Source organism: Hesperophylax consimilis, chromosome 20 (genome assembly GCF_061612785.1).
Source record: "Hesperophylax consimilis isolate HC1 chromosome 20, BYU_Hcon_1.0, whole genome shotgun sequence".
In the NCBI taxonomy this organism is placed as follows: domain Eukaryota; kingdom Metazoa; phylum Arthropoda; class Insecta; order Trichoptera; family Limnephilidae; genus Hesperophylax; species Hesperophylax consimilis.
The window spans coordinates 28,889,202-28,901,789 of NC_142855.1; the positions used below are offsets into that span (position 1 = coordinate 28,889,202).

Genomic DNA, 12,588 nt, shown 5'->3' on the forward strand with positions numbered 1-12,588 from the left:
TTAAGTTGATAAGGTATCCAGACAGTACTGGCGTACTCCAGCTTGCTTCTGACCACTCCGTTGAACATGGAGGTCATTGCTTCTTTGTTATTGAATTGTTTGCAAGTTCTAATTACAAAACCAAGAGTTTTGGAGCAAGCCGAGGTAAGCTGGACTATGTGGTTTGAAAATGTCAGCTTGGGATCAAAGATCACCCCAAGGTCCTTGATGATGTTTACGCGTGTAAGTACTTCACCATTCATTCTATACTGGCAGAATACCGGATTTTGTGAACGACTATAAGTCATAACAACGCATTTTTTAATATTGAAGTTAAGTTTATTTTCTACCGACCATATCATGATTGAATCGAGGTCGGCCTGCAGTTTCGAATAATCATAATCTGATTCGATTTCCTTCATCAGTTTCATGTCATCTGCGAATAGTAGACATGAGCTGTGACGTATGCAATCCTGAATGTCATCAATCAGAATGAGGAATAACATGGGACCTAGATTCGATCCTTGAGGAATTCCTGACAGAGCTGCGAACTTATGGGAGTCGTATCCATTTATATTTACATACTGACTTCTATCTTTTAAATATGACGCAAAAAATGTCAGTAAGGGTTGATTAAAACCTATTTTATGCATCTTTTTTATTAGAATATCGTGATTTACTCGGTCAAATGCCTTTGCGAAGTCCGTGTAAATTACGTCCGTCTGATGCCTACAGTCTAGGCCTTGTGCTACCCGTCGAGAGAAAGAGAGTAAGTTGGTTACCGTTGATTTCTTCGGTAAGAAGCCATGTTGATTACCTCTTAAGAAAGGCGTGATTTGTGGACTGATTTTATCACAGATAATCATTTCAAAATTTTTTGGAATTGTTGACAGTACTGCAACTGGTCTATAATTTCTGACGTCAGTCTTTTCATCAGCTTTGTGAATGGGGCTGACCCTTGTTAGTTTCCAACACTGTGGAAATGTGGAAGACATGATGCAGAGATTAAATATGTACGCAAGGGGAACACAGATATTTGGAGAGATTTTTATAATTATTGAAGGAGGAATACCGTCCGGACCAGTAGCCTTATCAGGTCGGAGATTCCGGATACAAGTTTCTATTTCCTGGATGTTGGTCAATCCGAGTGAGATATCTCCAACGTTCCAGGGTGATGCTGTTGGGAAATTGGTTTCAAGTTTAGGGGTTACTTGACTATAGACGGAATGAAAATAGTCAGCAAACTTATTTACAATTGTGTTAGGGTTAGTAAAAGTTACGCCTTCCTCAATCAAGCATGTTGGTGAGGTTGGGTTAACTTTTTGTGACCTAATATAGTTCCAGAAAAACTTTATGTCGTCTTTGATCCCATTCTGAACATTTTCCATGTATTGGTTTTTAGCAAATTTTATTTCAGATTTTAGCTCGGATCTACTCGCTGAAAATATCAGATAATCGGATTGCTTTTTGTGCAATAGATATCTTTTTCTGAGCGATTCCTTTCTTTTCAGTTTATCTATAATGCTCTTATTGAACCATATCGGATATACATCGTTTGTGATGTTGGGTTTGTTATTTGGTATACATAATTCAAAAATACTAAACAGTACATTGTTTAAATATTTCACTGCTTCGTCTACAGATTTTATGGTGTACAAAAATGTCCAATCAAAATGCGAAAGAATATTATTGCACAGTTCTATGTTTGCTCGCTTATAATTAAATTGGTGGAAATTATAATTGTGGAGCGAAGGCGGGGGCCCGCGGGGGGCGCGGCGATCGTTTTGGCGGGGTCTTCGTCTGCACCGAACCGCTCTTGATAGGCGCGCGGAAATGTCCAGCGTCGGGTGATGCTGGTCTTCATTCACCAGTGGTTCCTCGCTTCTCATCACGTCACACACATTTATATTACTAAGGATAAGATCGAGAATGTTATCGCTACTGTTCTTCACTTTATTGTACTGCGTCAGTCCATTCGAGTTTGTGAAATACGAAAAATCAGTTAAGACGTCTTCGGGTTTATTATTTAAGTTAAAATCACCCAAAATAATGAATATAATGGAACATCTATTCCTATTGAAACATAAATATATGAACATAATGAAACATCTATTCCTCGTTTTAGTACTTGCTTATGTTTAATACTGGGCCATCGATATATGAACATAATGAAACATCTATTCCTCGTTTTAGTACTTGCTTATGTTTAATACTGGGCCATCGATATATGAACATAATGAAACATCTATTCCTCGTTTTAGTACTTGCTTATGTTTAATACTGGGCCATCGATATATGAACATAATGAAACATCTTTTCCTCGTTTTAGTACTTGCTTATGTTTAATACTGGGCCATCGATATATGAACATAATGAAACATCTTTTCCTCGTTTTAGTACTTGCTTATGTTTAATACTGGGCCATCGATATACGAACATAATGAAACATCTATTCCTCGTTTTTGAAGGATTCTGTTGAAAAAAACAATGGATTCGGGAAATGGAAAAAAATGCCACATACAGCTTTAATGTGTAATATACTTAGAAAAAGACACTTTGTTTTACCAATTCTATCGGCGTTTGTAACGTACCGTATAATCAAAATAACAAACTGGTACAGGGATTATAAATGAATAGAAGTTTAGTTGATTTTTAAATGAAGCAATGATCCTAAAGTCCGTTAGTTATTATAAATAATTATAATAAAAAATAATTATTTTTTAGCTGTGACAATTCGGGTAGTTCAATAAACTAAACTAAATCACTGTAATCAAAGGTATTAATCAGAATAATTAATTAATTTATATACCTTAAAAATAAATGCTGTATTTTTTTAAACTTTATGAATTGCCAAGAAAAAAAATTTTAAAAATACATTTCTACAAAACTTTACAAATATTTAGAATCCTTCTCCTTGCTAGATCCCAACCAGTAAGGTTTTCAAAAGAAAAAAAGTACAAAAATGTTGCTTCAGGAATTTTCAAATCACGTAAATCATGAATTACATTTAAAAAAACATGTGTTGGTTTTATTCATAGATAACTCGGAGGCGTTTATACCATTGATAAAAATAAACTTTTAGAAACAATGGATGCAATAGGAATGCGAGGAAAGCTACTAGTTTTGTTAAAAAAATTATTATCGGATCGACAAATAACAGTAAAAATTCAAAAAAAAATTAGCAAAAGAAAATATATTTCAACAGGTGTTGCACAGGGGTCAATTTTAGGGCAAACCCTGTATATATTTTCATCTCAATTATGAGTGAATTGTTTTTTTTCTTTCGTTGAACATTTTGTGTACGCAGACGATACGGCACTCGTAATATCACACGAGGATTTGATTACTGCAATGAACCTTATGCAGCTTGATTTTATTGCTCTCCTAAAATGGTCTCATGACGCGGGTCTCATAATAAATGCCAAAAAAACTAAAATTATGCACATAAGATCACCACACGCCAGATACAATTTAATCCCTTCGTTATATACACATACTTTTGACTGCTTACACAGAAATGTTGCACAGCCCTGTTCATGTGAAACCATTGATTTTGTCAAAAAATATGTAGGTACATATTGGTGTTACTATTGACTGCTACATGAAATGGGATGTACACATTACTAATGTTTGTAAACGTCTACGGTCTATTGTGAGAAGAATTTATAAAATAAAATATTTTGTGTCTATAAGTACTTTAAAATTAATCTACCTATCTCTGGCTGAATCCACGATCCGTTAAGGAATCACTTCTTGGGGACATTCTTGTAAAACTAATATAAGTTATATCCAAACATTAAAAACTCCCTCACAAAATTGTTAATACATAAATATACCAATGCACACAGAAGCGACACCAAATTAATATACAAGTCTCTGAATGTTTTACATGTTAGAGGATTATTGTTTTATAATATTGTTAGTCAACATCTTATATTGTTTAATTCCTTGTATAGGAAAAGAGTTTTCCATAAACATAATACAAGATTCACTCAAAATGAAGGATTGGAGGTTCCGAAATGTACCAATAAATATGGTGAAAGAACCCTAAACTTTATTGTACTCAGAATATTTAATACAATACGAATGAAAATTAAAAATATAAACGTTTTTACAGATAAAGTAAAATATAATCTAAGGAAATTGCTATTAGATACTGAGGATTTATATTGATGTCCTACTGAAGACTTTGTTTTCCTAGTTGAAATTCACATTCTAAGGAAATGGAAAATCGTTATAAATTTGTATTACCTTATATATATTAAAACCATAGAAGTACTTGTTGATTACATTCATTTGTTCATACTAAACTCATTTGTGCTTTTTTGTTATTGAGGCTTATACTGCTTTTTACATATTTATATTTAAACAATTCTGTAATTTAACCAAATTATCTTTATAGTTAATTTATCATCAACATTATACATACCTACATACTGTTTACCATTGTACCATGTTTTTGCAAAAATGTTGTCATTATGTACCTGCTGACAAACTACATAAGTAGTTTAGCAGGTTTTGAATGTTAATATATAAAAATAAAATAAAAAATGGATGTTGTATAAAGGTGACCAGAGTGAGAAATAACAATATTTGAGAATTTATACATCACATCTTTGTACGATGTCAGACATGTAAGTGCTTTATTCGTAATAATTTCAACATGGGAAACTTACGTTTTCTTATCATCGATAAGAAAACGTTAGTTTTCCATGTTGTTCCCAAGATTAGTTATACTTTTAAAGATATACGTTGTAAAAAAAAAAAAACTTGATAAACAGTAAATTAATTGAATTGCCCCACTAAAAACATAAAATTCATACAATAAATGGCTAGATCTTTTTATGAATGGTTTTCAAAACGTTCAATAGGTCTCAAGCAATTTTAGTACATTTATTTTGATTATGAATTACATTATACGTCAAGAACTTGAATAAAGTTCAAGTTTAACAATAATTCAACATTGAATTAATAAGTTGGAATACATAACGAAGCAACGGTGAAGCAAGATTAAACTACGGAATCGAGGTAGAGAAGGAGCATCTGGATCAATTGAATAGCTAAACGACAGTGAATATTCCCTGAGCTGAGGATGGTCTCTCGATATCGTTTACATGTCGCTCATACAGTTTTCAAACAACTATTACTCCGGGCCCCTAGAACCGAATCTGATGAACTTTGCGTATGTGAGTATTTAAATTTCCCTTTTGAAAACTTGAATAGTTGCAGTCATTACATGAAAAACGTTTTTCTCCACTGTGGGTAAACATGTGAACTTTTAGCTGTCGCTTTGTTGAACATGAATAGTTGCAGTTGGGACATGAAAAAGGTTTTTCTTCACTGTGGGTAAGCATGTGATCTTTTAGATGTCCCTTTGTTGAATATGTATGGGTGCAGTCGGGACATGAAAAAGGTTTTTCTCCACTGTGGGTGAACATGTGAACTTTTAGCAGTCCCTTTGTCGAACATGAATGTTTGCAGTCGGGACATGAAAAAGGTTTTTTACCACTGTGGGAAATCATGTGAATTTTTAGTTGTCTCTTTGTTGAACATGAATAGTTGCAGTTGGGACATGAAAAAGGTTTTTCTCCACTGTGGGTGAACATGTGAACTTTTAGTCGTCCCTTTGTCGAACATGAATAGTTGCAGTCGGGACATGAAAAAGGATATTCTCCACTGTGGGTGAACATGTGAACTTTTAGCCGTCCCTTTGTTGAAAATGAATGGTTGCAATCGGGACATAAAAAAGGTTTTTCTCCACTGTGGGTAAGCATGTGAATTTTAAGATTCCACTTTATAGAACATTGATAGTTGCAGTCGGAACATGAATAAGGTTTTACTCCACTGTGGGAAAACATGTGAATTTTTAGTTGTCTCTTTGTTGAACATGAATAGTTGCAGTTGGGACATGAAAAAGGTTTTTCTCCACTGTGGGTGAACATGTGAACTTTTAGCCGTCCCTTTGTTGAAAATGAATGGTTGCAATCGGGACATAAAAAAGGTTTTTCTCCACTGTGGGTAAGCATGTGAATTTTAAGATTCCACTTTATAGAACATTGATAGTTGCAGTCGGAACATGAATAAGGTTTTACTCCACTGTGGGAAAACATGTGAATTTTTAGTTGTCTCTTTGTTGAACATGAATAGTTGCAGTTGGGACATGAAAAAGGTTTTTCTCCACTGTGGGTGAACATGTGATCTTTTAGCCGTCCCTTTTTTGAACATGAATAGTTGCAGTCGGGACATGAAAAAGGTTTTTCTCCACTGTGGGTAAACAGGTGATATTTTAGATGTGCCTTTGTTGAAAATGAATAGTTGCAGTCGGAACATGAAAAAGGTTTTTCTCCACCGTGTGTATACATATGAATTTTTAAAACCCTCCTTTGAAAACACGTATAACGGCATTCGGAACATGAAAAGGGTTTTTCTTTTTCCTTTTCAGTATGGATGCGAAAGTGTTGTTTTAACGATGAATTTCGAATGCAAGAATAGTTACAAAGGGGACAATAGTATCGTTTTTCACCAGGATGCGTCTTAGGGTTCGCTAATAAGTCTGAAAAGAATTGGAAAAAAGCTTAATTAGTGAAGTACAGTTAATATATATATATATATATAAAAAAGATACGCATAAATGGTTATCTTTAACAAACAAAAATCGGATGTGTCGGCGGTCTGTTTAATTTTTTCACAGCGCTATATGTAACAATCTATAAAAATAAAAATGTCAATGGATCGTTTGTTTAAAATCTCAAATCCCCGAAAGTTCTTCACCGATAGCTTTAAAGTTTTGACACGAATTTGCATTCGAATACTCGTGTGTTTTTATAAACCCATTTTATATACAGCGTTTTCCAGTAGGAGTTGTTATTTTGAATAGACCGCTATTTCGTTACTTTTGAAGGTGTCCTTTTTTGACATTTGACAAGTAGAAACTACACCATTAATTAAAATGGAACGAATGATTAAAATTCACTTGAGTGAATCAAATGCAAATCATCTTGAGTGATGAGGCCCATTTCCACCTCGGTGGCTTCGTCAACAAGCAAAATTGTCGCATCTGGGGCTCGGAAAACCCAAGAGTTATTGTTGAAAAGCCTCTCTATCCTCAACGTGTGACTGTTTGGTGCGGTTTATGGTCCGGCGGAGTCATTGGACTTTACTTTTTCGAAAATGAGGCTGGAGCAACAGTTACGGTGAATGGATTGCGCGATCGAGAGATGATAAATGATTTTTTACGGCCGGAATCGGATGGTATTGATCTGGACAAAATGTTACTAGAAAAAATGTCACTAGAAAATTAGAAGTGCAAGAATGTGATTTACTTCGGAATAAAAAATATGATGTTCACTGAAGTGATACAAAACTGTATAAATAGAGTCATTGGACCTTAATTTTTAGAAAATGAGGTTGGAGCAACAATTACGGTGAATGGATTGCGCTATCGAGAGATGATTTGATTTTTTTATGGCCGGAAATGGATGGTATTGATCTGGACTACGTTTACTTTCAACAAGCGGCGCTACGTGCCACACAAGCAACGAAACCATTGATATTTCACAATAGAATATCAAAATAACACCTCTTATTGGAAAACCCTATAGATGTCACCTGTGACAGGTAAAAACATTTTTTTGAAAACCAGCGCCGTCTGTAAGAAAAACTTGTTTTATTAGTAGTGCTATCTGTTGGACGTAAAAGAAACACGCGCTAATGTTTCACTATCTGCACAGACAGAATGAGCCACAGCAAAGCGTGGCGGGGTATAGCTAGCACATAATAAATAGGTATGTAATTTAAATCATATAAAAGAAGAGGTCTTTTGTGAACAGAATAACTAATGAACGGCAAGGACTTAATTAACAAGAATATACGTCCTGTCTTCGAATCAGGCAGGAATTCCGAACATCTGAAACCAACATACCTTTGTAACCCAACTTGGAGGTTGTCGGAGTACTCTCCGCATACTGCAAACACTCAGTCTTCACGTCCGGGTGGTAGATAACTATATCTGCATACGGCATTTCACATCCACCCTCTTCCTGGGACCCTGGTTCCACCTTGATGGAAACACTGTTGGGAAGACCCATTGCCTCCTGGTAAATGGTCCCAGCTTAAAATAAATAACATAATGATCACATTCAGTTGGAAAGAAATATGTAAGATCTCGGATGTAAACTGGACCACCTACAGTAATATCACGGACGATTATTTGACCTCGTGCATTAAAGATGTCAAATATCAAGATGGAGAGCAGGTACATAAAATTATACAGTATTTTATACAAGAAGTTATAATGTTATCGCATTAAGCTAAAAATGATTATTGTAAAAAAAATTAAATAATCATTGTCCAGTTGACAGTTTGTTAATTGTGGTTCCTATCATATTAGTCATACTTGGAATTAAACTAAATCGAACGCATTATATTTTATGGATTTACTTGACATCGTGATTTAAATTTAAACTAAAATAATGTTTACAATCAATAACCGTGCGGCAAAAATCAGTGCGCAATAAAATTTAGATTTATATTTAAAAATATATCACGGCCGCTTTAACCAATAATACGGCAGAAGAGAGACCGCTCAGCTCCTAAAGAGAACTCAGTACGATGTTGACTTCACAAACATGACTGGCAGTAAATAGTATTATATATAATCTGATTGGTAGATATTCTCCGTATCCCCCGAAACTCCATGGAAAAAACGTAATAATGGATTGTCGGACGCATCGCCCTCATTTGCAGTCATGTAGGTTAATCAAGTATTTCGGCATAATTAAGATCTCTATAGGGTTTGCAGATGGTCGTCATTGAAGAATCTGCTAGCCCTGTACAATACGTGCAGTTTCTAGAAAACCTATCCATTACAATGCAACTTACTACTCGCCAAACATTCCTTCTTTACGTCGGGGAGGTAGATATCTATATCGGTATACGGCATTTCACCTCCGTCCTCATCCTGCGACCCTGCTTCCACCTTGATGGAAACACTCTCTGTGTTAAGAAGGTCCATGGCCTTCTGGTAAATGGTCCAAACTCAAAATATGTTAGAGCTGAAACGGAATATTTATGAAATAATCATATTTACGAGGGTTATAATTAGTTTAAAGTGATCACCTTCAGTTGGAACGACATACTCAAAACCTCGAAAGTGAAATGGACCACATACAATAAATAATATGGAGCGTTTTTTGACCTCTAGCATCAAAGATGTCCAATATCAATATGGAGAGCAGATGTCTAAAAATTTTGCCTGCTATACGATTAAGGTAATTTTTTATCGCATAAAGTTAAGAATGCTTTCAAGGAATCTTATTTATTTCACAAGTGTCCAGTTGACAGTTTGTTAATTACGCTTAGTATATAAGTCCAACATGGAATTAAACAAAATCAAAAGAAATATATTTCATGGATACACTTGCCACTATGCTTTAAATTTAAACTCGATGCATGTTTAAAATCATTAACACATTAAACTTTTAATTTTTTTAAATTTTAAATATCCGCTTTCACCAATAACACGACAGAAAAGAGACCATTTAGAGAGTTAAAAGCGGCGTTGACTTTACAAACATGACTGGCAGTAAATATATATATATATATTTTTTTTTTTTTAAAAAGAAAGACAAACATTCCCGGGTTACGAATAACCTGACAATATTTGAAAATCTCCTACTACCACCACAGAAAGCTGAAAATGTTGCTTGTGTTGTGATGGAGGACTTGGCCGGCCGAGGAATTGAACACGCCACGCCTGAGTGGGACCCAAGCGCGATGTCAACTCGGCCACCGACCGGTCAAAATTTTGACTGGATTAATATAACCGATGTAAATACGTTATTAGAGTTGAGTTTTGCAAGAGTTGAACCAGTTGCTACAATGTTATCTGAGTGCTAGATACTCTCAGTATCACCCTGAATCCTTATACAGATGAGAAAGGTTTCTTTAAATGGCTTAAGCCGTTTTTTGCGACCAGATTTGGTATAAAGCAAAATTTTTGATATTAGTTTCAATTTCAGGGTGCTAAGTAAAACAAACTTGGTGATGTCTATTACTGACAATGAGTAAACGCAAGACAACATATGTTATGTAACTTCTAGTGGAATTGACTAATTAGAATAAGTTTAAGTTTTCCACTCAGTGTAAAGATATAAACAACCCCATGTACCGTCTGTCGCGAGTTAACCTGGTTGGTGTTGGGTAACTCAATATATTATAAAGCGAATGATGTAAAACTGATATATTCTTATAATTAACATGAATCAATTAGGTTGCTCAGGTCTTACTTAGTCAATATAACATGAACCTACTAACACGAGTACAAGGCAACAGTTCGAATGTGTTGAAGAAATGTCACTAGAAAATTAGAAGTGCAAGAATGTGATTTACTTCGGAATAAAAAATGTGATGTTCACTGAAGTGATACAAAACTGTATAAATGGAAAACAAATATTATGCAGAATACAATACTACTTCAGAAAAAAGGAACAACAATGGCATTGCGTTACTAAGCAAAATGCACGAAGACGTAAATAAACCACTCACTAGGTCACTTTCGGGTTTTTTGTATGGGAAAAGTAAGCACACTTCTTAACCACAGATATAGCCGACGGAGCGTTGATGATATGCAAGGCAGAAAAAATCAAAGTCATATAAAAAAATGTGCGACCGTAGACAATAATATTCCGCTCAGCCATTCATTCTTTGGCCCAAAAACAATTTTAAAATTAAAAACGTCTTTGAAGCAGAAAAATATCAAAATGTTACCTGACAGCAAAGTTCATCTGACAAAGCATTGTTCTAAGAAAATTAACTATCAGGGCTCGTGTTATCAAGAGGAAACTTTGTCAGTGGACACTTGTTAATTTGAGACAAAAAACCCAAAAGTAACAAAAAACTTGAATAAATGAAAAACGAAAAGAACAATGAAAAATAAAAATTTGCAAACATGATTGTGCTTATCTGCTTATTTTGAAAAGAAAAATAAATTAACTCATGGTCACATGTTTAATATTATTGAATGTCACTAAAACAATAAGATAAAACGTGATAATCATTGATAAACAGCGCCCTTGAGATGATTTTGCACAAAAGACGGCGCTGTACAATTCATCCTAATACTATTTTTATTTTATTATGAAAAGTGAGTCAATGTAATCGATAACATTTATACGCTGTGAAGGTAGACATATTTGCCAAGAAGGCATATGTCATAATGTAAATAAGTAGGTAAGAAGCACTTTTAACAAGCCATTTAACGTATTTTGCGATTGCAAAATCCTGATGCGTAATAACCTAAAAACTGTCAATTCATTATAAATTTGAACTTACGTAGGGAGTACATTTAGGTTAGGTTGAATATATATTTTTACCTCGCTAACACTACACGGATTATATTTTCATCACAAATAAATTTAACTAGCTAAATTTTAGACACGAAATGATCTTACGCCATCACACAACTGCGTCGTGTCCCGTGTGGCCTCGAGCGAGATGTCAAACTCTAAGCCAATGAGATCTCAGCTTTCTGCCACAATATTTTTTTCCATAAGAAAACAGAGTTAGGCGTGTCGGTTGCAAATGGGTTTCAAGGACAGACCGGAGTTATATGCCTCTGCACAAAGAAATAGAAACGTCACTAGAGGTGGTCAATATTTGGGTAAAGGTTTTGAATTCCGCTTCACGGTAAATATGGAATGTTTACTTTGAATTAATACTTGAATTTAGTTATATTATTACTAAAAGTTAGTATAAATGTTGGGGAAAACCAAAAATCAACACTTCAAATTTTGATTTTTGTTTAAATTATTTCACAAACACGATATACACCGGTCGTCAACCAAAATCATAACGCAATGATCTTAAATCTTAAATAAACCACTCTCTAGATCGATATCTTCGGGCTTTTTGTATGTAACGGAATTATACAGTACTTAACCACAGATATACAAGCAGTACCTACCGAGCGGAGCAGAGCAGTAGACAAGGTAGAGGAAACTCAAGGTCATTTAAAAAAAGATGCGACCAACAAAGTTATTTGTGTATTATTCTAATAACAATAACTGTGAAAATTGCCATCTCAACACAGCAGTCCTGGATTTGTCAATAGGCCTTATAGGCCGCGGCCTAGGGGCGGCAGAGTTCAGGGGGCGGCACTCGCTCGCTTTGTTAAGCCGTGTATGCGATTATAAACAAAAAAAGTCCCTGTGGATAGACAGAGTTTTATAACGATTAGACGATAAATATCATTTTTGAAAGGCGCTAATTCCTAGTACTTTAGTTAGATAGTTAGTTATATTGATGCTACTGCCCGGGCGGCAAGGTGGCGGGCGGCGGATCGGAGGCGGGTGATGTGATGAACAGTCCGTACGAACACATTATATACCGTATCACGCGCGCGCCGGGCTGCCCGGCAATGCAAAGCGGCAGTTTCGTGTGTTTACTTGTAGTCCAAGCGATGACCGGGAAAATCCCATCCTATAGGCCACATGAACTAAATTACTACTGGGCTTTAACCCCAAATAAGATTAGTTAAAAAAACGCATTCATCCAGATTTCGGCCCGGGAGGAGTCCTGGAAAGCGACCACTTCCGGTTTTATTTTTGGGAT

At 35.2% G+C, this 12,588-nt stretch overlaps 1 long non-coding RNA gene across 1 annotated transcript; it reads right to left on the bottom strand.

Annotated features, from left to right (window-relative positions):
• Positions 1–5,942: 5,942 nt before the first annotated feature.
• On the bottom strand, positions 5,943–11,450 carry LOC149414500 (uncharacterized). The gene is made up of 4 exons (XR_016304107.1): positions 11,311–11,450; positions 8,860–9,032; positions 7,901–8,089; positions 5,943–6,532 (listed from the first exon to the last, which is right to left on the bottom strand). It is a non-coding gene; the product is annotated as an uncharacterized LOC149414500 (long non-coding RNA).
• Positions 11,451–12,588: the final 1,138 nt, after the last annotated feature.